The 23,167-nt window shown below is 34.1% G+C and overlaps 1 long non-coding RNA gene across 1 annotated transcript in view; it reads right to left on the bottom strand.

Annotated features, from left to right (window-relative positions):
* LOC149781970 (uncharacterized) overlaps positions 1 to 19,847 on the bottom strand; it is a 47,035-nt gene extending 27,188 nt beyond the window's left edge. Inside the window, exon 1 of the long non-coding RNA XR_016414545.1 lies at positions 19,547 to 19,847. This is a non-coding gene — a long non-coding RNA (uncharacterized LOC149781970). The remainder of the gene's footprint in view (positions 1 to 19,546) is intronic.
* Between the last annotated feature and the right edge of the window lie 3,320 nt (positions 19,848 to 23,167).

The following is a 23,167-nucleotide window of genomic DNA, read 5'->3' as shown; positions in this document are numbered from 1 at the left end:
CTCAGAATATTCTATTCTTATGAACTTGTGTAGAACTTTCAGAATTAATTTTGGATTCAATTCATTTTCATTTTAACAAATTTGGTTATTAAATTGTTTGTTAACATGTACAAAACTAGATGGATGTTTATTATTCCGTTACTTAGTTTATAATCACAGAATCCTAACAATTAATAAATATATTATAATAATAATAATAATAATAATAATAATGAGGACTCTGTATAGCGCCTAATCTTTAGAAGCTCTAAGCGCTTTACAACATTAGACAATACCTATAAGATAAAAAACATAATAATATTATTACAAAAAACAATCACCATGAAATTAAAAAAATATTAAAAAATAAAAAGCATGCTGAGAATATTTAAGGTAGGAAACATTATTAGGTCTTTAAGTTAGTTCTTGCAGTCGAAATAAGTGAGTTTTGAGAGCCCTCTTGAATGTGATCACTGTGTCTTTGTGTCTAAGTTCAGTGGGCAATTCATTCCACGTTGCTGGGCCCTGATATGCGAAAAAAACGCTGTCCATATGACATTGTTTTCATAGTGGGGAATAATGAGTATACGATTGTCAGAAGAGGAGCGTACGTATCTTGCTGGTGTGTACACATGGGTGAGCTCGGATAGGTATAATGGACTAGAGTGCGATAGTGAAATGTAGCACAGAGAACAAATTTTGTGTTTGATTCTGGATCGAATGGATAGCCAGTGTAGGGTACAGATCAGCGGGGAGGTGTGCTCTGATCGTGGTGCTCTAAGTATGATCCGATCAGCTATGTTTTGAACTTTCTGAAGTTTCTGGAGCAGATATTGAGATGAACCAGACAGAATTGAGTTACAATAGTCCAGTCTTGAAAGTACTAATGAACACACAAGTGTTTTAGTGGCATCAACTGAAAGATATTTGCGAATTGAGCTGATGCGTCTCAGCTCAAGATATACAACCTTGCATATGTTCATAACATGTTGGTGCAATGTGAGAGTACTGTCCAGAGTAACACCTAGGTTTCGTATTGATTGTGTGAATTTAATGTTGGCGTTGCTGATAGTTATTGTTTGAGGTAATGGATGTGAATGAGAAAGTCATTGTGTTGTGATCAGAATGGTCTCAGTTTTATCATCATTCATCTGTAACTTGTTACATGCCATCCATGATTTCACATCAGAATTACACCTTTCTACACCTTGGATGGTAGCATCAACTTCAGTTGGGTGGCTAGATTTGTATATTTGGGTGTCTGTCATCAGTGTACAATTGGTGAGACACTGGATGATGATATATGACACTTGAGAGCGGCTGAGTGTACATAATGAAGAGAACAGCTCCAAGAACAGACCTCTGAGGTATATATATGCAACAAGCCAGAATACTAGGCACTATTGAGAACTATATTCTCTTTCCAAAATTTATAATAATGATGATTAAAAAAAGTTAGAAAAACATTTTGTGGTTCACTATATTGAAATGCCTTTGCATGCACAACCATTGTCCATTCAATGTGCCAATATTATAAGATGTTAAATGTGTAGGTGTGAGATGATGTTTGCTATATTACTACCTTGCAAACATCATAAAATGCAAACAAACTCCTAATATGCCAAACAAGTATTACAATAATGTAATGAGATTTTAACAAATAATGTACATAAGTAAACCTAGAGGCAGTTTAATAATGAGGTATTTTTCCTAGTAACTCGGTTTGTATTGAAGAAGATACACAAAACTCTTTAGTTCATCAAGGGAGATAATACCCATGGAATCTTCGCTAAAGTTCATCTCAACGTACAATACTCAATAAGGCCCCACTTGACTCATATATAATATGGGTAGATTAAGTATTTACCTTTTTATGGTAGGAATGTGTGCAAGGCATATTATTCCTGCCAATTCCTAATTCTATGTAATGCTTTCCATGAAGATTTACTTATTATGAGGAGATACCGGTATGGTGAGTTTCGGTAAAATTATAGAATATCCAGTTTTTATATGTCTAGTTTGCAAATATATAAACAGTGATAGTTATATCCAGGGTTCATACTTATTATTAAGTCTGACGAGTTTATTGCCATATTGGATAAGTGCTTCCTTCCATTCTGTTATCCCTCTAACTCCCGCAACAATCCCGCTTCTTAGTCTTTAGTTAGTACCGACAATAAATAAACATTATGAGCTAACGTAGCTTTTCCCTCCGATATCAAATAGTCATATTTCAGAGTTACCATTGAAAACTAATAATATGTTATAAAGATTGATTAGGAAAAATACATTTTCAGGATTCTCACTACTCGTTTTCTACCTAGCACGATCGGAATTTGAAATCATAACGAATCATCTTTAATATAGGATAAGGAAGAACGTAAGCAGAAAGAAAACAAAATAAAGTTAGGAAAGAAAAATGAAACAAAATTATATTATCTTACGCTTTGCTTCTTGTAGCAGGAATTAACTTCTTAGTTTACAATGACTTGCAGCAAGCCAACTTGATGTAAACACGATCCAAATAACCCAACAAGAATACCAGTGTGTCAAACATCTATGGAATAAATGAAGTATGAAAATATCCTTCACTTAACCTAGAGTTTATTTCAATCATACGCTTTTTTAGTTATAAAAATATATTGTCAATAATAGGCAGACTTAGTAACTATATTCCTTCACCTAGCAAGAGCAACTTTCTTCAAGTTGTATATATTTGAATCCGCAAAACCTATCGATCACTATAATCCATGCAATTATGATATTTGTTTTGTTTCCGGTATCTAACGACATTCACCTCAAAGGATATGCAAACAAATAAGTGTTGAACAATTATGGATACATGCTTTTAAATTGATGTAGATTCTTTTAAGTTTGTACAGCAGTGTTCTGTGTATGTGGAAATATTTGCCCAATAAAATTGATATTTTTGTTTCCACAACGTTTCGTATTATATATATTTATATCACATACCTTAAAAACAACGTGGCATTTAAAGTGTTGGTATAAAGCAATTTGATATGCCAATACTATTGGTATATCAAACTGTGATCCACTTATCGCGCAGTAATACGCATATATAAACATTCTAGCGACCGTCTGCAGTTGATTCTAGATCAAGGATCAATTTCCACACAATAATCATTAGTGACGTATGAAACTAACGACCAAAAGTATTAATAATACCCGTTTTCTAAATGAATGTATTATAGTAGACATTTTCATCACAATCCTTTCAGACTTATTGTCCCCTCTTCCCTCTCATGCATAACGGACACACTACGCAAAAATGTGGAGTGAGAGAGAAAATGAATTTAGGCTGGATTAAAACCTTGAAGTAGAAATTACACCATGTAACCTACAAGAACATGGTTCGTCGTAACGATATGTATGCACTTTCCTTGGGATTTATCTACAGTCCTTATTAATGAAACAAAGTTGCAAACCAGGTCGATTTTATAAGGTAAGTTTCCCGGTTACGTGGTTCACATAATGCGATGTATTTAATGTTTTGTTGCTGTTGTAGTTTCTTTCAACATACTATAATATTCTAAAATCGATTATTATTAAGAAATATGAAAATATCCAAAGGCATCTCTCTCTCTCTCTCTCTCTCTCTCTCTCTCTCTCTCTCTCTCTCTGGACCATCGTAGCAATATATACGGGCTAAAATCTATGAAATGACGAGCATAGAGGATTTTCGTTTGCGTCATCCCACGATGTCTCTGGACTTCTCAATGATGGTAAAAATTAAGTCAAACCGACCGAAGGATGAGAAAGATAGAGAGATACAGACAGACAGAGAGCGAGAGTCAAACCGACCAGAAAGAGATAGTTGTAATATCAAACCGACAAAATATATATATATAAAGAGAGAGAGAAATATATGGAGAGAGTTTATCGTCGGTTATAATGTTACTGAAGCAGAATAATTACTTAGATCAACTGTAAATATACTAAAATATTTTAATTACCTCTTGCTGGTTCGTCATTTCGCTTAGTTTATATTCCACTTTAATTTCCATGCGCCGGTACGTGAATGGCTAAGCTTTCATGTGAATGGCGTAACTCGCCATGTGTTTTTAGTGCTCTACTTTTATCAGTAAAACCATCTTTCATGTTTAAATCATAAGTGTGTATTATCTTTATTATTTAAGTAATGTGAGGAAAAATAGAAGCTAAAAATAGAAAACAATCAACTTACCAATGTTCAAAGGTATTCGTGAATAGCCACAAAAAGCATACAACTACATTTTGTAGCGTACACACTCGAGGATGTGAGGAGTTCATTAACTCGGTTATTACACAGCTGCCTGTAGTACATTTTAACTCCGTTTAAAGGGCAGATATATGTATTTGTATGTGATGTAGATAAAATATATGTACAGTATGTATGCTACATCAATGATATACCACTCGCTTTATACAATTTTCATTAAAGACAACTTGGCAAGTAGTGTTTCCTTTTGGTGAAAAATGTATACATCTCGTGCAGTATCATTGACACATCGTACATACTACTACCCCCCACCATATATATATATATATATATATATATATATATATATATATATATATATATATATATATATATATATATATATATATATATATATATATATATATATATATATATAATTCCATCAAATTGTGATCGTCTATGACGCAATAATGCGAATATATAAAGATTCTTTCAACTGCAGGCATATTGATCAATGATGAATTCCTACCATTCATTAATTATAAATGACATGATAATAATGATAAAAAGTATTAATAGTGCCTGTTTTCTAAATGAAATTAAAATGGTACACACTTTAATCGGAATTCTTTCTTTTTTTCTATTCCACTCTCCCTTCTCATGCGTAAGGGACAAAGAAAGCAAACATCTGGAGGGAGAGAGAATCACATAGCGCTGGACGAAAACATCAAAACTGAACTTGTACCAATTAACCTACAGTAATCTGGTTTGTCGTATGTTTACACTTTCCTTGCGATCTATCAACATTGTTCATCATATCAATGATACATAGTTGCAGTCGCCAGTCGACACTTTGCCTATGTATTAAATTTGCCATTTACGAGGCACACACTGTTGCATATTTAATGCATGTTGTCTTTGATTCTTAAACCTGTTATAATGTTATAAAACTCGTAATTAAATATTAAATATAAAAACGTCCAAATGGACGCCCACTTCTCTCTCTCTCTCTCTCTCTCTCATGATTATCGTAGCTAGATAGGGTCAAATATTCATGCAAATACGTGCATTGGGGAGTTTCGCTTGTGTTATACGACGATGTTTCTGGAACTATGAATAATGGTAAAGGTTAGTCAAACCATCCAATGGAGAGAGAGAGAGAGAGAGAGAGAGAGAGAGAGAGAGGGAAAGAAAGAAAGAAAGAAAGAAAGAAAGAAATAGGGAGATAGAAAAAGAGAACGTATTTATTTAATAGGTGTTTTTGAAAAAAAAAACTATTCTCTTTGCATTCTACAATGATTGAACGTTCACTGTTTACAAATGTGGCGAATTTACGATATAACATCTTTTGAAAGTCTGTGTATTTTTGTCCAAATGTAATTTTGAAAAGTATGTTAGGTAGTTGACTTGACAGCGCTCCTTTCTAACGTGATATGCAAAGTCACGAATGCACCCAAGGACATTACCAATTTGACATCGAATAAATCTATTTAGAGGTCTTGTTATATGGCATTTGATAAGAATATCATTTATTATTTTTGTTACCTTGCAATCTTTAATTTTTGAAACCCAAACTAAAGAAAAATTCTCAACTCCTTAACCATAATTATCTCCTTTTCAGTTCCCTGCTCTAAGAAAATGTGGAAACGATCATGGTGCCTATTGTGTATTCATGGCATTCTGAGAATTCGATTTTTGCTGTAGTCATGTTCATCATCTCTGGTTGGCGCTGTTCCGTCCATCTTTTGATTCGGTTATGTCTATTACTTTTTGTCCCGTCTCTGTTTTCTTAAATGCTTTCACACTCTGGTCACATGATAAAATGTTTCTTGGTTCAACATCGTAATTACAACTGTTCCGACCAATCAAAACGAAGGATATATGTATTTCGAGCAAGAGTTACCAATTTTTAACACCTCATTGAAATAATGAGTAAAGTTGTATGTTATCGCTAGATATTTGTGTAAACATCAAAAATAGCATTCAGTTCTAGTAGCTAGACTTCAGAACATGCTTATTTTATGTAAAAAGTTCTTAATTTTATTTGAATGTGTTTTCCTTCTTTAAATAACTTATTTATTTTATAAGAGTATTATTTTGATTATTGTCGATAAAGGATTGTTTTTTCAGCTTTTCGATTTCACTTTTTAGCCACATGATATTTAGAACAACCATTTCACACTGTTATTATCTATTTATATCTATTGTTATATTTTTCTTTCAACATATCAACAAGAATTGCATGAATGTGTCAAAGAAATAATTAAAATGAAAGCGTTTGAAGACCAGGTTTTCTTTTCCTAAGTTTTCTTAATGTAATGCAACGGGCATAATTATGTGATGATTTATTATATATTTCTATCAACTGCAGTGTGCGCTGATGTCGTCGATCAATCAAACATACAGAATCAATGAAACATGTAAGCATTTTGGCTTAATCCCAGCTGATTGACTTGTGCCATAGCAGAATATAAGGAAATTTCTGATTTTGCTGGATTTCAGGTTCACAGAAATATAGGAACAATACTCAGTCTATATTAGGTCACATTCATTTATGCGGGTCTCCTAAACATTTTTACCTCGTGTGATCTTACGAGCTTAGACGACCTCACTTAATTCTGAAATCAATCGCATATCGTCTTAAAACATTCCATATACACTCAAAAAGAAATGAAACATGTCCATTCTGATTAAATCGCTATTTGATTACCCGCTTTGCCGGCTTACTCTGTTACAGAAATTATGTAAGCGTGCTGTGGAATGTATTAAGAATTTAAGTTAATATTTACTAGATGCATGAAATTATGGAGCTTGAAAATCGGTTACAATCTGCAATGAAAAGCTATAATGCAGTGAAAGCTGTTGGTGCATTTGGTGTAATCGATTTAGAAGTTATTACGTTCATCACTCCTCCAAACTATGTTCAATTGGCATAACTATAAATAGTTATAGATATAAAATTACAACTTACGAAATCAATTACAGAACTATACTTAAACCATTACTTACACATAGTGTTCAATCCAACCAATACATAAGTAATCCTTTTTTGTATTATAAAATACGATCTTTAAGTTTTCTGCGTCCACATTATGATATGTTATGCAATGCAAATGCTTGGGACAAAAACTAGTTAGAACTTTTCAATTATTACCGAACAACATTGTTCGTATTCATATCATTAAACCAACATGTAAACCACAGGTAATACATTAGGGGTAGAGAACACATGGAGATAACTTAAGCAACGGATAAAGGAAAATCTTTTTTAACAGAGACTCAATCGACAAGAGAGTAAATGTGCACCTGTTTACGATTTGGAAAATGCAAGTGAATAGGAGAAACCTCTTATAACTGCTGCATATCTCTCATGTCTCTCTCATACCCTCGCGGGTAGATGACCAACCAAGAAATTATCTTGAAAGTATTGTCAAACAATAACCTATGCAAAGGGACAGTAGATCGAAGCAATTGTCATTATGATAAGTCCTCTTTTCATATAATCAATTTAATTGGGCGCAATAGAATGTGACATCTGGATGAAGAATACATTATTGACATCTATAAAAAAACGTAACATGCCAGACTTAGTAAAACCTGTTGTTGTGTGAACATTTAAATTTTAAAACTATTATTCTAATGTTCGTAACCTTTGTCAGGTGATACATCATTTAACTCTAATAGAACTCCCGACTGGACAGTTGTTGGAATACCAACCGGCACTTATCAAATCGAACAGATCAATGATGCATTTGCACGCAGAATAAAAAATATCACCTGGAGGAAATCCGAAATAAAAATAACACTACATGAACCAACAGATAAGCTCTCCCGATTACGCTGTTGATATATATTCTTCATTGATCAGGTCAGTGTTAGGATGGCCTGATGTTGCTCCAGAGGCACCTCCACCGCATCCACCTGTACCAAAAAAAGTCTGATTTCATCACGGACAATAAAACATACCACGAAATTACCCCATCATACAAAGATCGTTTACTTGCTATAAACAATGTAATGTTGGGACTAATTTTGGCTTCACCAGTAAGGATTATGCACTTGGGTATTTTATTTATGAACTAGGTCCCAGAGGAGAAACTAAATCTATATTTATTCGCCTAGATGAAATGATTAAATATTTTGAAATCATTAATCAAGAACATAAAATACAACGAGAAAAGGTTAGTTTCGGAAACACTGCAGTTCTTAGGCATATCTAGAACTTGCTGATTGAGACCACAGTTCAATCCGCCATACGTTTAATAAACCATCCAAACGTTTTTAAAGTCTCTCTCCGTGTATTCTCGGATCAAAATAAGTCCAGAGTATATCATGATTTTAAAGTATGGCTTGCACGTATTAAAATGTCATCTCCGTTCGATTACACAATTAATTATTTAAGCATACACAGTGAAACAATGCACTGAATGCGATAAATATGAATAAGCAAACAATGAATAAATGTGAATCTCGGAATAGGTTTGTTTTCATTGGAAAGGTATGAATGTGTATATGAATTCTCGAAATAAGTTTGTTATGTGGGTTTCAACGGCACTTTAAGCATATTTTTGACCATATCATGGCGAGGAAATGTGAGCTAAGTGCTTTTCTCGCGGACACACCGAGGCGGCCAACCCGGGTTGGCCTGACTTTGGCGGGTATTCTTCCTACGACCTCGACGCTCAAACACCTGAGCTACTACGGCTCTCAAATTAGGATTGTATTCATAGCAAAAAGGTGTGTGTGTGTGTGTGTGTGTGTGTGTGTGTGCGATTTGGATGTTTAACGTAGTTTAAACAAATTTTCAGTCATATCGCTACGATGTCTGCGGTGTGGCAGTTTATAGTGATGTCTAGCATTCGGGCATCATGAGCAGATATGTAGCATGATGTCCCACATAGTCACATTATCCTGACACCAGGCCGACCAGTCCTAACACTTAATGCTGAGCGCCAAGCGAGGCAGCTGTTAGTACCATTTCTATACGGACTTTGGTATGACTCGGCTGGGCATCGAACCCACGAACTTCCGCATCCGAGACGGACGCTCTAACCATTAGGCCATCGGAAAGGTGTCATAGTAATAATGTATGTATGTATGTAAGTATGTATGTATGTATGTATGTATGTATGTACGTACGTACGTACGTATGTATGTATGTATGCATGCATGCATGCATGTTAATTGGCCTTCATCTCTTCTAGTTTCATACCTATACACAGCTATACGTTGGTGTCCAATAAGTGCCCCATTGCATGTACACGTTCCTTTGGAAACCCATTATGGGTTAGAAGGTACGGAATTAGATGTGGATGGTGTATTCTACGAGAGGCGATGGTCCAAGGTAGGGGCCACGGTAGCTCAGTGGTTAGTATGTCCAAATATTGAAAGAAAAAAAGCGGATTCAAATCCTGCAATTGGTTCAGGCCCGGTCGGCTACCGTGGTGTGGTACTTTACTCCAATTGCATTGTGCAACCTTCTTGTGCTGATGTGCCGATAAACACCATACCGTTCGTTCGTGTATTATGCAATGACCTTACGTGGACAAAGGAAACATGCGCATCAGGACGATTGACAGCAATTAATATTTTTTTATTCTTGGATCCACCCGTGAACTTCAATAGTACGTATGATGGATGTCATCACCATTTTCAGTTGTATTGTATGAGGTAATTCAAAATCTCAAAACCGATGTTCTTCTCTCTCTCTCTCTCTCTCGCTCTCTCTCTCTCTCTCTCTCTGTGAATATCAACATACCACAATGTCATATTATGGAATTTAAACAAGGATATGTAGAAAATGATCAGTTACACTTTTCAAAACTTCTTAAATTCAAATATACATAATTGTATCGTTGTTTCTAGTAGCAGCAGCAGGTAGACAATATTGTTGGAGAAGCTGCAGTATGAGTATAATCAAAATTTTGTTTACAATTTTTAATTTTATTTTGAACTGCAACATACAAAATTAGAAAGGTGACTCATAAAGCAACGCTAATTGTTTGTTGTGCGACCCATATTGATTTAGCTTACTTGTCTTCGTCGCACAATACCGGGTATATAGTGCCGACTACAAAGTCCAGAAATGTAAAGGTATGGGTGCAGCACAAAAAAAATAAAACAATTACTAAGCGATACCTGTCCAAATTAATATGAGCATTGTGACGAACAAGATAAACGATGAAACATATTACAAGAGGGCATGAATAGTTCCGCAGAGCGGAGTTGTTATAAATCCATTCGCCTGCCAAAAAACCGAGACATCTTAAAGCTTGTTTTAGTATGTCTCTGTTTAAAGAAACAATATTTGCTAACGATAATATTAAATTATCGGTATTTGCAGGTAGATGTTACATGCTGGAAGGAATGTAATCACAATCTTATTTACTTAATGAATTTATAACGATTGTCAAAATCTTTGATACACATTATTTTTTAAAGAAGGAGACCTCCTCGTGCTGTTGGGTAGAATTCGTAATTTTCATCGTCTACTTAAAATAAATTAATAAATCTTCGAATATTCATTTTACTAAACACATGGCTTAATAGACGAACGCTTTTTAATCTGTTGTGAAAGAGTGGTGTGTAATTGAATAATAATAATAATAACAATAATAACAATAATAATTTGAATAATGATAATAATAAGTTGAATAAAATTTAGACAATATTTTAAAATGCTCTATATTGAGAGATCAAAGAATAAAGTCTGATGAATGAAGTTCTTAACAATGTGAAGTAGACCGGATGGATGGATGGATGGTTTGATGGAAGGACTGACGGACAGATGGATGGATATAGTTGAATAAATTGAAAGACTTATAGGTGTCTTACATAAACAAAACTACATATGTTTGGTTCCGAGTGTGCGGAATTAACGAGGATGATACAGCGGAATAAAACACTTATGTGATTATGCATTTCTTAATATCCCCTTTCTAATTCACATAATCGTTTCAATTATTGAAATGTATACTTTTAAATAAATGAATCATGGATTTTGGCGTTTTATAAAAGATCATGCACAACCCACCGAATATCTCCATATACATAACTGTGGTTAAGCCTAGATATATACTATGCAGTAGCAGAATCTGTCTCTCTACATCGCCGGTAATGTTCTGTTTAACTTCCAGATTTTACCACTGTCGTATGGGACATATCAATCGATTTAAACTGCAATCATAGGTAAGTGGATTTTGTCCTTCCTTCTCAAATCTCAAATGGAACATAGGTTTTGGATCAGTAAATACTCTTTTGGACAAGCTAATTGCATAACGTGTACACTCTACTTCCAAGCAATTTTTGGGCAAATTTCATCAACTAACAGCAACTAAAAACATTCAGTTTTGTTCAGAAAGCTCATTCATTTACAAAACTTTCAAAATCTCTTTTTTATGTTTTCATCCAAAACAAGAAATTATTGATGCATTTAACTTACAATGTGATAATTTAAGCATACATGTTTAAGAAAATGCTGATTTGGTCTCTTTCTAACAAGAGGACTTTATTTTAAATATTCATTCCAATATTCTTCAAAAGAAAATTCTAAACAATAGTGTGGGGGAGTATTTTATTCTCCTTGCACGGTAGTACGAATTTTAAACGTAAAGAAACATACACTTCCCTGCATGTGTCGCAGTTATAAAAAGTCAATAACATTGTAACAAGATTAAATTCTTTTAAATGTTCATCACAGTTAAAACATCAGCTGTTGTCTGTGATACGTCCACCTTTCAGTTGCAAATGTTTGGCAGTTTTATCATCAGATGTACAAAACAAATTCTATTCCACAGTATTAATAATAGACACATTGAAAATTCCCCCGCTTTAACCTGCTGTTTAAAACATATTGAAAATTTATGATAGACATTATTTTGAAACTCTGAAGTTGCAATAGATCATTGGACAAATTTGGAATTTTATATTGCGGAATGTCCTTTCTCTGTGTCATCATTTTTGTAGCTGGGAATGAGATCAACGTGTGCACGCTTCAGAAATTTTTCTTCATCGGTTTCTTAGACGTTTTGTTTAAGATCGTTCCGCCCAGAATTCCGCACTGTGCGGCAGTTCGCAGACTCATTTGAGGTTCAATTTATGTAGCCATTGTTAGTGTCCCTCATTTATATGTCTATCTTGATACGTCTACCATACTCTTTCTTACTTTGTCTGGATTTTATACAAAACTTAAGCGGCAAAGTACTCTCTCTCTCTCTCTCTCTCTCTCTCTCTGGTTACCGTGAAATGAAAATAAACTCGTTGCTACTTACGGTACTTCTCTATATCATCATCCGCAAAAGCGGCCAGTTTTACCCAATATGACTTGCATTTTTAAAATTACAAACGTGTGTTGACATGTTAGAATTTTGAAATGTGCAGCAAAAACACATTCGCGATATTTTGCAAGTGAACTATTGTTGAATATTTAAAGACGAAAAAGTAATTCCAGGTCGGGTGTGTAATACGCATTTTAGGTATTTGATACGGAATCACAGATTGAACATTTGTATCGAACGCCAGATCAACCATTAAAGATTAAATCTGTATGTACTAATCTTAAATATTTTCAACTGCTATTTCCGTTGAAACATAAAGTTGTATATTTAATAAGGTGCAAATTAGATCGGTTTAGTAATGCTTTCAAATCATATATCAAGGTAACAAACTATAAATAAAACGAGCGATCGACCAAAACAGTCATGGCTCTTTTCCCTGTCTAGCTCTCTCAAGAACGCACACTCCGAGAGCATGTCCGAAAATGTGTCAGATTAAGTGGAATCTTCCCATGCATCAACCTGATTCAATTATTTCATCTAAAGCTATGAGTTTCTTATAACAGCCTCAAACGAAAAGAGATAAATAAACTATACAGAGTGAATGCAAATTGTTTTTAAAATGTTCTTGCTTAAATAATGCGGTCATGTGCCATAGTTATGATAGATGTTCAGATAAAGAATCTTGAACGTATGGACTTCAAGATAAGGTTAAGTATGACCAGATGAGATGGCTAGGATATTTATCATTCTTTTAACGTTAGAAATGGTTTACTTGGCAAAGGGGTAAAACAAATACGGAGCTAGAGAACTTTCGCAACCTACTGTATAGTCTTCTGTTTTTACTTTTTCTTAAAATGAAATGTGAATTAAATGCAGAGCTATCTTTGCCCTGATTGTTGTCAATGGTCAGGTTTTTACAGTTGCAACTTCGGGATCAATCCAACGGATCATGCCGACAGTGTTAATTGGACCGCCACGGCTATATACAAAACAAGGATTAACCAAAAGGCTGTGAATTCATTCAACTATTGAACTATTTTTTCATTTGCAACATTTTAGTCAATCCTATAAACAATACAATCGTAGAAAGAGACGAAATTGTCAGAAAAGCATGAATTTCTTTATTTGCACAAATATTTCCAGTCTACAATATGCATGAGTTATCTGTAAATTACTACACCGACATACATCCGAGGCATATTCTTGTCTCACGCAAATAGCGGAAGGCATTTCGATAGGTCATCGGAATTATTATGCAGAGCATTCCTCCATCTGACCGTCGTCATGGGTCTTTTATGAAGTATGTACAGCTAATTTTGGTCCGATTGTAGTCATTCGTGATTTATAGTATTGAAGCAATAATGTATAGAACAAATCAGTACGAATCGTGTGAGGGAAACGTTAACAGATATGAGAGGAAAAGAACATACACGTACAAACACTTTCTTGTAAAGCCTACAAAACATGATATAACATGTTTACTATCAAAATGGTGACACCAATGCCTTAGCAAATGTCTGGAGAGAAAGATCGGTTTTGTATATATGTATGTGTTATATAATCGATTTGTTGATTTATAACAAATGCTGAAACGTAACTCCATAATTATATATTTTGTTTCTAAATTTTAGAAGGGAAACTATTTTCGTTAAAAGAAACTAATATATTATCTGCACGATATAGGTTCAGTCAAAATAACTTTGCTGGCATGTATATATCGTTGAATTACACAAAACAGTTTTTTTAAAGATTCGTGTGTTTTGAAATGACCATACATTAGTTGAATATACTTCGAGTGTAATCAAATATAACATCAGGTAACACAAAGCAGTGATATACCAGTCTGAAAGGAGAGACATCAAATTCACCCAAATCCGAACATTGCAAGAAAATGAAAATTTCTCTAAACAAATATTCGAATTAATTTCGTTGCATAATTTTATGTCAACCTAAACGTCCACATGCGTGACATCTGTAACATTTCGTTTAACAATAAGATGAGCTGTACAAAACAAACAAACAAAAACTTTTTAATACGTAATACCGTGTTTCAAGATATTCTGGAATGGAAAAAATAATAAAATAATCCTTGCGGTCACACGAAGCATTGTAGTGTTCGATCAATGAAGGTTGAATTCAATTATATTTGGTATATGTGACAGCTAAGGTTATAAAATGATTAATGGGAGACCAACGCACCTTTCTTATATCAAATATTACACACAAGAATATAAATTGGTAGCCAGCATTGCTAAATCTCTGTTCAATAAAATGTTTCGAATTTGTATTGCAAGCCTTAGACTGTTGTCAGACTTAAATCGCAATAATCAATGCTTCTTGCTAGGATATTTGCACGGATATTATACTTAAGTTTATTTGGTAATATCTCCTGTCAGTTTAATTTGCTTTCAAATGCTTAGACAAATACATATATAAATAAATCACGGCCTCCTTGGCGGTTTGATCATGGAATTCATTATATTTCGTGACGTAAAATGTGCTCAGTGAACTCATATCCTGTACATATTTTGTAGGTGAAATGAAATTTTCAATATATATCGACACCTTGAAAGATGATAATGAGACAAATATATAATAATTTTGTTGTGAAACCTTTAAAAGTTTATGCCTTTGTTATCTAAGCAACTTTCCAAAGTCGTTTATGTCACGAGAATATATTTTCGATTTTTTAATAGATTAGAACTGTTCTTTTTTTCCACATGCAATTCAATGTCGAGCTGAGTGTCAACTTGGAAAACTGCATATATACTTAATTCTAAAGTTACATGTATACAGATCAACCAATGACTTCCATACGAATAACTGAACTGTTAGCTTTGTGCAGATTGGACTAAAAGTAGAGTTTATAATCGGCTCAATTAAACTTTATATTATAGCATATACGTTTATACCTTTTTTAAACATCGTGGTATGCTTTTTTTCTTAATGAGCAAATAAAATCGTCTTTCCCAGTATTATACCATCACGAAGTTAAACACACACACACACACACACACACACACACATATATATATATATATATATATATATATATATATATATATATATATATATATATATATATATATATATATATATATATATATATATATATGCGTGTGCTTTTGTGAGTGTGGTCAATTTTCTCAGTGCAGCGACGAGTAAGAATTAATTAATAATGTTTTCAAACTTCTTTCTGGACTCATGATTTTGTAGGCAACCAGAACAATTAAACAATCCATTAATAATTCAAAATATAATTATTATCATTAGGACAACTGAACTATTCTAACAAAACTAAGTTATCATCCGGAATTTACACCGCATAGGTAAATATCTATTTTTGGTAACAGTGATCTTGAGATTTAAGTGAAATAAGCAATAGAAAAATACATAAATAAAAATCATATCGGGTATTATAAATGTTCCTAGATAAAAGATATCGGCACGAAACATTCATCATTAATCTGTTTTTACACATGTAATTCAGTGCAGTGAAGAATAGTCTATCCCATTAAAACAGTGTATCCCAGAACACGATTCAACGTTCAAAGGACACATTTTTAACAATTGAAAATCGACACTCTCAGAGAAACCCAACTGTATAAACTACCCCTGTTGAACATGACTCCACGAATAAGCTTTTATTTTTAAAATTACATATTAATGGATTAAATAATGCATTATAGGATTTACGACACTAATGATAAGGATGAATGGGAACCAGTCCAGAAATGGGTAGATGATAAAATAGAGTAAATATGGGTTTGGCTCGCCAGGATTGGTTGTTAATGAAAGTAAGATTCTAGTAAAATGAACATTTTGAGAATTTATCGTAGTTGCAACTGAAAAGGTTAAGACATGGTTCTATTGATGGAATTTCAGTCCTTTTACAGACTTGAGTTTGGAACACTGGTTAATGAAGCTAGTACATGAGTCTTTGGTGCGGAATTGAAAGCACGTGTATCAGACACGTGTAGATCTAGAAAATTCTGCAGCTCATATGGTTTTATCTACATCTAAAAAATTCCTCGCTCATATGGTTTTCTCTAAACAGACTCTGTCATCAAAGATGTGTCCATACTGATAAATATAGGTTTCATCATGAGCATTAAATCTTTTAAAGTTTTTGAATTTATAATATCATTGTATTTAAACAGGGTTACCATGGGAACTAAATTAGTACAGTTAATCTTATAGTGTCCATGTAGAGTATAAACTCCATAAGGAACCAGCAGTATTATAGTCAACCAAATGTATTTTGTGAATTTTGCATAATTTGTCTGTAAGGTGATATTTCTTATTCAATTAGGCCTTTATAAGGCATAACTATTGAAAATACACATTATATCCGGGAACCTAGAGGCATATCATAGGCTACTCATTGAGGCAAGGATATAACATACTTATTTCATAATGCTCTATTAATGTTATAATCCACTGATTTCACTAATTTACCTATAAATCTTTTGTTTATCATAATTTAATAAATAAGGATAAAAAAAATAGTCTGTTAATTTCCACCAAAATCCCACCTCAACATATATACTTGAGAAAAAAATAGCGTTTGGTTCTAACAACAATAAAGACACAGATCTATTCACTCTAAATGGGATCAAAGACTAAACATATTTGAACACGAGTCAAACTTTCATCCCCGTTTACTACTTAGATTATTGTAATGACTTTGATATATTTTATAATTAGAATGTCATGATACAAACAAAAAAAAAATATTAAAATTTTTTTGTTGGAAAAGGGTTACAATAATTATTTACAGTCACTGAGTTTTCTGATAATAACTGCACGAACTCGAACAACTATCTTTTCGTTTTGATTAAGGGTGTTTCGAAATTAAGAAATTTAGCTTTAAGGTGCTTCATATCTTGCATAAAAATCTGTTCCTAGAAAAAGGCGCTTCAAGTAGTTTTATACACGTAAAAACAAATATCAGTAAATTAGCGAAAATAGATGGGCTTTACATTAAATAGTCTCAAATCATTGGTCATTCCTTGCATTTGAGAAGAAACACACAACGACGATATTTTCTTATTTGAGGTAGCGAACACCTTAAAGTTTGCCTGTCCAATGCGGCTATTTGGTCGGTAGCCATCCAGTACAATTCAATATTGAACAAGGTACTGGCAAATTATCTTTTAGTATTTAATTAAGGTTTCGACTTTCATTTAAATTGGGTGCTCTTTTGCCTCCCGTCACTTGTTTTGCTTCATTCGTAATGAAGATATGTATTCTGCGTCATACATATTAATAAAATATTGTAAATGAATCATATGATAATTTCCTATTTAGGAACGTTATTCACCTACGAGAGCAGCTGTGTTTTAAATGGGTTTAAATTCGACACATGAGAAACGAATTTCTGCGTTTCCATTATGTTGTTCAAATAGTTTTATCATGATGAAGTTAATATATATATATATATATATATATATATATATATATATATATATATATATATATATATATATATATATATATAGAGAGAGAGAGAGAGAGAGAGAGAGAGAGAGAGAGAGAGAGAGAGAGAGAGAGAAGTTGTATTTATTTTCCATTTAAAAGTTAGATTAATCTGCCAATTATGATTCAACAAATAATTTTTATGTCCCGTAATTACGAAGCAGATATACATAAAACGTCATAATAAAATGATGCCACTAAACAAAACGATCACAAATGATTGGGGGGGGGGTATCTATTTAACCTGTAACCAGAATAAGCCAAGGGAGTCGCTGATAAAACGGTTGATTATGACCTTAACATGCTTCTTATATTTTGCAGTGTAAAATCAACATGTATAACATTCGAATCAAAGTCTATTCAGAATGTATAGGCTCTGATTGATATCATAGCATTGTTTTACACAATGCACACATAAACAAAATTACGATTATGACATGACTTGATATTCACGATAAAACTATGTCACTTGTTATGAGTACCTTATAGTATTTCAACTGGAACTTATTTTCACTCATTCAAGAGATGCTGAAATTTTTAAAGTGCACACAATTTCCGTATTGTATTGACGTGCATTCTTAACTGCGTAATCTTGACGCTCGGGCTGAACGTCTACCACATACATGAGGGAATTATAAAGGTAAAGAGAGGAAACATTATCTTAAACAAGATTATCGCCCATGTTTCAGTAAGTCTTACATATGTGTTTTCCGACATTTAAACATTTGTAAATTTTATTATATCTCATTTATGCAGCCATTTTACGCTTGATCCGTTATAGATAAAATGCAAACATTTGGCTGTCTGATATGCGTAGTGGCAGCACTCGCTTTCCAAAACACAGCGATCCAGATCGCGGTAGGGGAAGTTTGGTACCGTGGCTTCAAATGGGACAGGTGATGTTTCTACTGCTACTCCAATTTCTTTCTACAATAAGGACAACAAATAAGCCTCAAAACGCACCAACGAAGGTGCTTAATATAAGTTGCTAGAACTTGTTTATTTTGTGAATGTTGAAAAATAAAGAGTACCAAACGTATAAAAATCTTGTTCAGGGTGTCTAACGTGCAAGAAACAGCCTTTGTAATCAAATTTTCAAACTCAGAAATACCAAAATTTAACATATCAATTAGAAAATTCGAAAGTAAAAGGACATTCACATATCTCCTTACCAAATTTGTTTGTGCGAAATTTTACTCAGATGCACTGATGATACTATTCGTTAAGCCTAACATCAGTTTCAGAGAGAACGTTGGCTGGGTCACGTACTACAAGTTTTGTGTTGACTACCACGAGCTTTTTCTTCTTAAACTACAAATTACGCCTCTTTAAATACTAAGATTCGTCAAAATTATGTCATATTAGATGTTTTCATTTTCAGCGTCTTCGAATTTTAACAATTTGGTCACAAGTTGTGTTGCACCTTAAGCACAATGTTTTTGAACAATCAAACAAGTTTATGGAAATAAATCGTCATCTCTGTCGATTCATCAACACTCGCAACACATACATGGAGATTTATGGGCTGATGAGTGCAAAAACACCTTACAGACATGAAATTCTAATCTCTGCTAGGCCACGGTTGACCGTATTCAAGTGGTTACATGCTCACCTCTACAACGACTGGTCGTGAGTTAGATTTCCGGAATCGTCCCCGAATTTCACCGTCCCCAGATCACGGGCATCATTCATCCTCATACTCGGCGACCGCAAATGACTGAAATGCTGTAGATTGACTGTAAAATAGAAATCCATCCAACGATGCATTTCATTGGCTATGATTCACGGCATAATCTGTATACTGCACTGCGTCACAAGATATATGCCTCCACCGACACAATGGACTTTTAGCCCCATGCGCATTACATCTGTGAACTTCGAAAGCAATGCAATACGTATAGCTTATATCACAACCAGGACATTATACCTTTGAATAGGGTAAACAATTATCGATCAGATAGCTACGCGTTACTGTGCATGGCTTTGCTGTTAGAGCAGTCCATATATTACATGAGTCACTTTCGATCTCGTGCCTGGTTTAAGTACTTGAATGATGGCTTTGGTATTTTTTTTTTTCGTTCATGTACATTATTCGTATAGTCGATCTGTGAATTCGGATACAAAACATACATTTTTGGTCTAGTGCACTTTAAATCCAATACCTTGTGAAAGCGACGCAGTATTTATTACGTATTTTATAGAGAGCTACATGGTAAACCTTTAAAATATTCACAAAACAATATAAAAACATCTAACGAGGATATTTACCTACTCCTTCTACTATAAGGACAGCCTAATAAATGGAATACAATCTGTATTATATGAAACTAAAACGTAAGGTAAGCATTTACGAATAAATCTAATGAGTTTGTAAATATGTTAATTTTAAGTCACATGAGTATGAGCAATGTCTGCTCGTTTCTTTCTCTCCAATCATTTCTTCCTCAAACTCCTCCCAATCACAAAAAAGATCAAACAAATTTAAATCAATCTACCTGGGTACACTTGAAAGACGTGGAATGGTATGCGCTCTATCTGTAAATTCATTAGCATAATTATTTTTATTCCCTCAAATCAAATTCTTTAATCATACCTCCGTCTTTTTATTTGTTTGCATCATAAGATGATAATTACTCGTCTGCTTTTTTTTTAAGGGAACCAAATCTTTCATGGGTTTGTAAGGTGTAGGAGACTATGCCGTTTTCTGAACAGATAGTACCGGATCAAAATGATCGTGCAAATTTTCAACGAAGATTGCCGATCCGGACTCGTGACTGTTACCCAGTGAGGTATACGTTACCTAATACATTTGTAGTCTTTTCGACAACCTCTCCCAGTTCACACAAGAAGAAAGCTGACGTGTCTGTACCTGTACCGAATGACAGCATTTACAAATATGTCTCCCAGGTTCCACTTTCGTTCACATTTGCTTTATATATTTGTTCACTGGTTGAGATTATACCCATTAAAAAGGGTAGAATGGTAATCGCATGTTTGGACCCATTGTTGTTAAGCGAATAAACGCAGAAGTAAATAAAATGATAGATAGGATGGAAGCGACTGCAGTTTTTGATCCAGAAAGATGGAAAAGCTACAACAATTTATTGTCCAAATTAGAGAAAGATTTTTCATTGAAAATAAGAATACTGACTGTCTTTCAGCTAAAACTAAGCGAGTAATAACTCGAGATATGAAACAGCCTATGGACAAAAGCTGCTATAATTGTTTTATTACGACTGATAAATAAACCACAACCAGTTGTTTCCAGGGTCAGCCCCAGGCAAGGGTACAAAAATTTAAACAAGTTGCTTTGTGCTTAATATACGAATGTCAAGAGGTGCAAGAAAAGGTGACATATTTACATTATTAGGATTACAATTGTACAGTCAGACCGTTAGAAAACTTCGTGAAATTGCAACACAATTAATATCCAAATTCTTCCAAACGCCCGTGGTAGCTGATGAACATAATAGTCGTAGTATTGAATCTACTATTGCTACCAATGCTGCCGAATACGTTTGTGAATAAAAGCATCGCCGCCGTATTACACATACCATCGCTACTGAGCTGAAAAGGATAACAAATACAAATACCCGACTTTAAATCTCACAAACGCAGCAGTGAATTAGGAAATCATGTGATAATCATCAAACATACATACAAACCAGACAAAGACGCTAGATAACTTCTACCAAATATGATTCCTGGAGCAAAAGAGAGTCCTCTGTGTTGTTGTTTTGAACGATCTTAGGCACGATATATATGTGAAATGTCTGTCAGAGCGATGTGATTTCACACACATCAAATATGATTCGATAGCCAAAAACATGACACGGGTGTCTACTTATGCAAAAAAGGGAATCTGTCACCGCATGATACCAAGCGATGGACATTCCATTAAGGTAATACAACATGCACCATCTTGGTAAATAAGTTCGATCTGAGATAGTAAATATATCGATATACCATTCCAAGCCGGTATCGCGACGTTGCCCTCCTTCTTGCTACCCTGGTGCATACAAATAACGAACAAAATCGTTTACGAGTGGTTATAAAGGCAATGGCTGTGAAATCAATTTGTATGCAATTATGACAATCTTCTGTCTAATGGCATTAGCTAGTTTTAATCCGATTGTGGATAAGATTTCATTATTTAATGCATGTATGCCTAAATGAAGTTTTGTTATCCATTGGTGAGATCGCTTTAAGGGGCAAACCGGTACAGAGCTATCACTCTAAGTCGGTGACCTCATCAAAATTCCCTGCGCCTCCTGATGTCAGAATAATCCTTAGGCAAATGTGCAATTAAGCCCATCCAAAATAACTTGGTCACGATGTGCATTAGCAAGTTAAACACGAACCAGCAACGGATCCAATAAATTATGTCCCTGGATCGACTTGCACTTGCCGTGGCCATGCTAATGTTCCGTGTGCATAAATATGTTTAAGCGCATCGGATATTCGTGCGCAATAGTAGGCTTCAACAGCTCCGCTTCCATCCATCTACCGGCATCATATACAATGATTGTTGTGAACATGTATGTTCGCGCCAGTTCGCCGCGTCCTTTGACACCATCATGTGGAAGAAATATTAGCAAGGCTAGTTATGTTTATACTTCACTTTTAGTAGAAGAAAGTGCTGATTATGATGTGGTTAATGAATATAACTTGAAGAGGATGAGTTGGTAGATGATGCATATCAACAGAACGAACTATTGGACAGGTGGTGTGAATCGGAGAAGGTTGAAATAGAGTATGATAAACTGAAACAACTCATATTATTCGAAGATTTTATAAACTGCGCCCATAGTGACATCAAGACTTTCTTTGATGTTCACAATGTAGACACTTTGGAAAATGCTGATCGTACAGCTGACGACTATTCCTAGACTAACAAAATATTAATTGTAAACAGTTCTTCCTCTCAACAGGTTTTTAGCAAGAAACCATTTCAGCCCCACAAGAGTACGTAGAAATCTAAATCTGCAACAACACATAGGAATAAAGCTGCTGATAAGACTGAACAAAACTCCTTATATCTTCCAAAAAGTACTATTGCAAAAAATAGAGCAGGTTCTTTCTCATTACTATAAATTGGAAAACAAGCAACATAATAAAGACAAGACTATACCAAATGTTCTTATGAATATAAGGTCACGGTCACGGTCATGTATTTTTTAAAGCAATACATTTGATGGTTCAAACAAAAACTAGACTGACTGTATTATGGAGA

The sequence above is a fragment of the Sinohyriopsis cumingii genome, chromosome 15, assembly GCF_028554795.1.
Source record: "Sinohyriopsis cumingii isolate HCF-2022 chromosome 15, ASM2855479v2, whole genome shotgun sequence".
Taxonomy (NCBI): Eukaryota; Metazoa; Mollusca; class Bivalvia; order Unionida; family Unionidae; genus Sinohyriopsis; species Sinohyriopsis cumingii.
The sequence above is the reverse complement of the archived record's forward strand: the minus strand, read 5'-3'. Positions and strand labels throughout refer to the sequence as shown.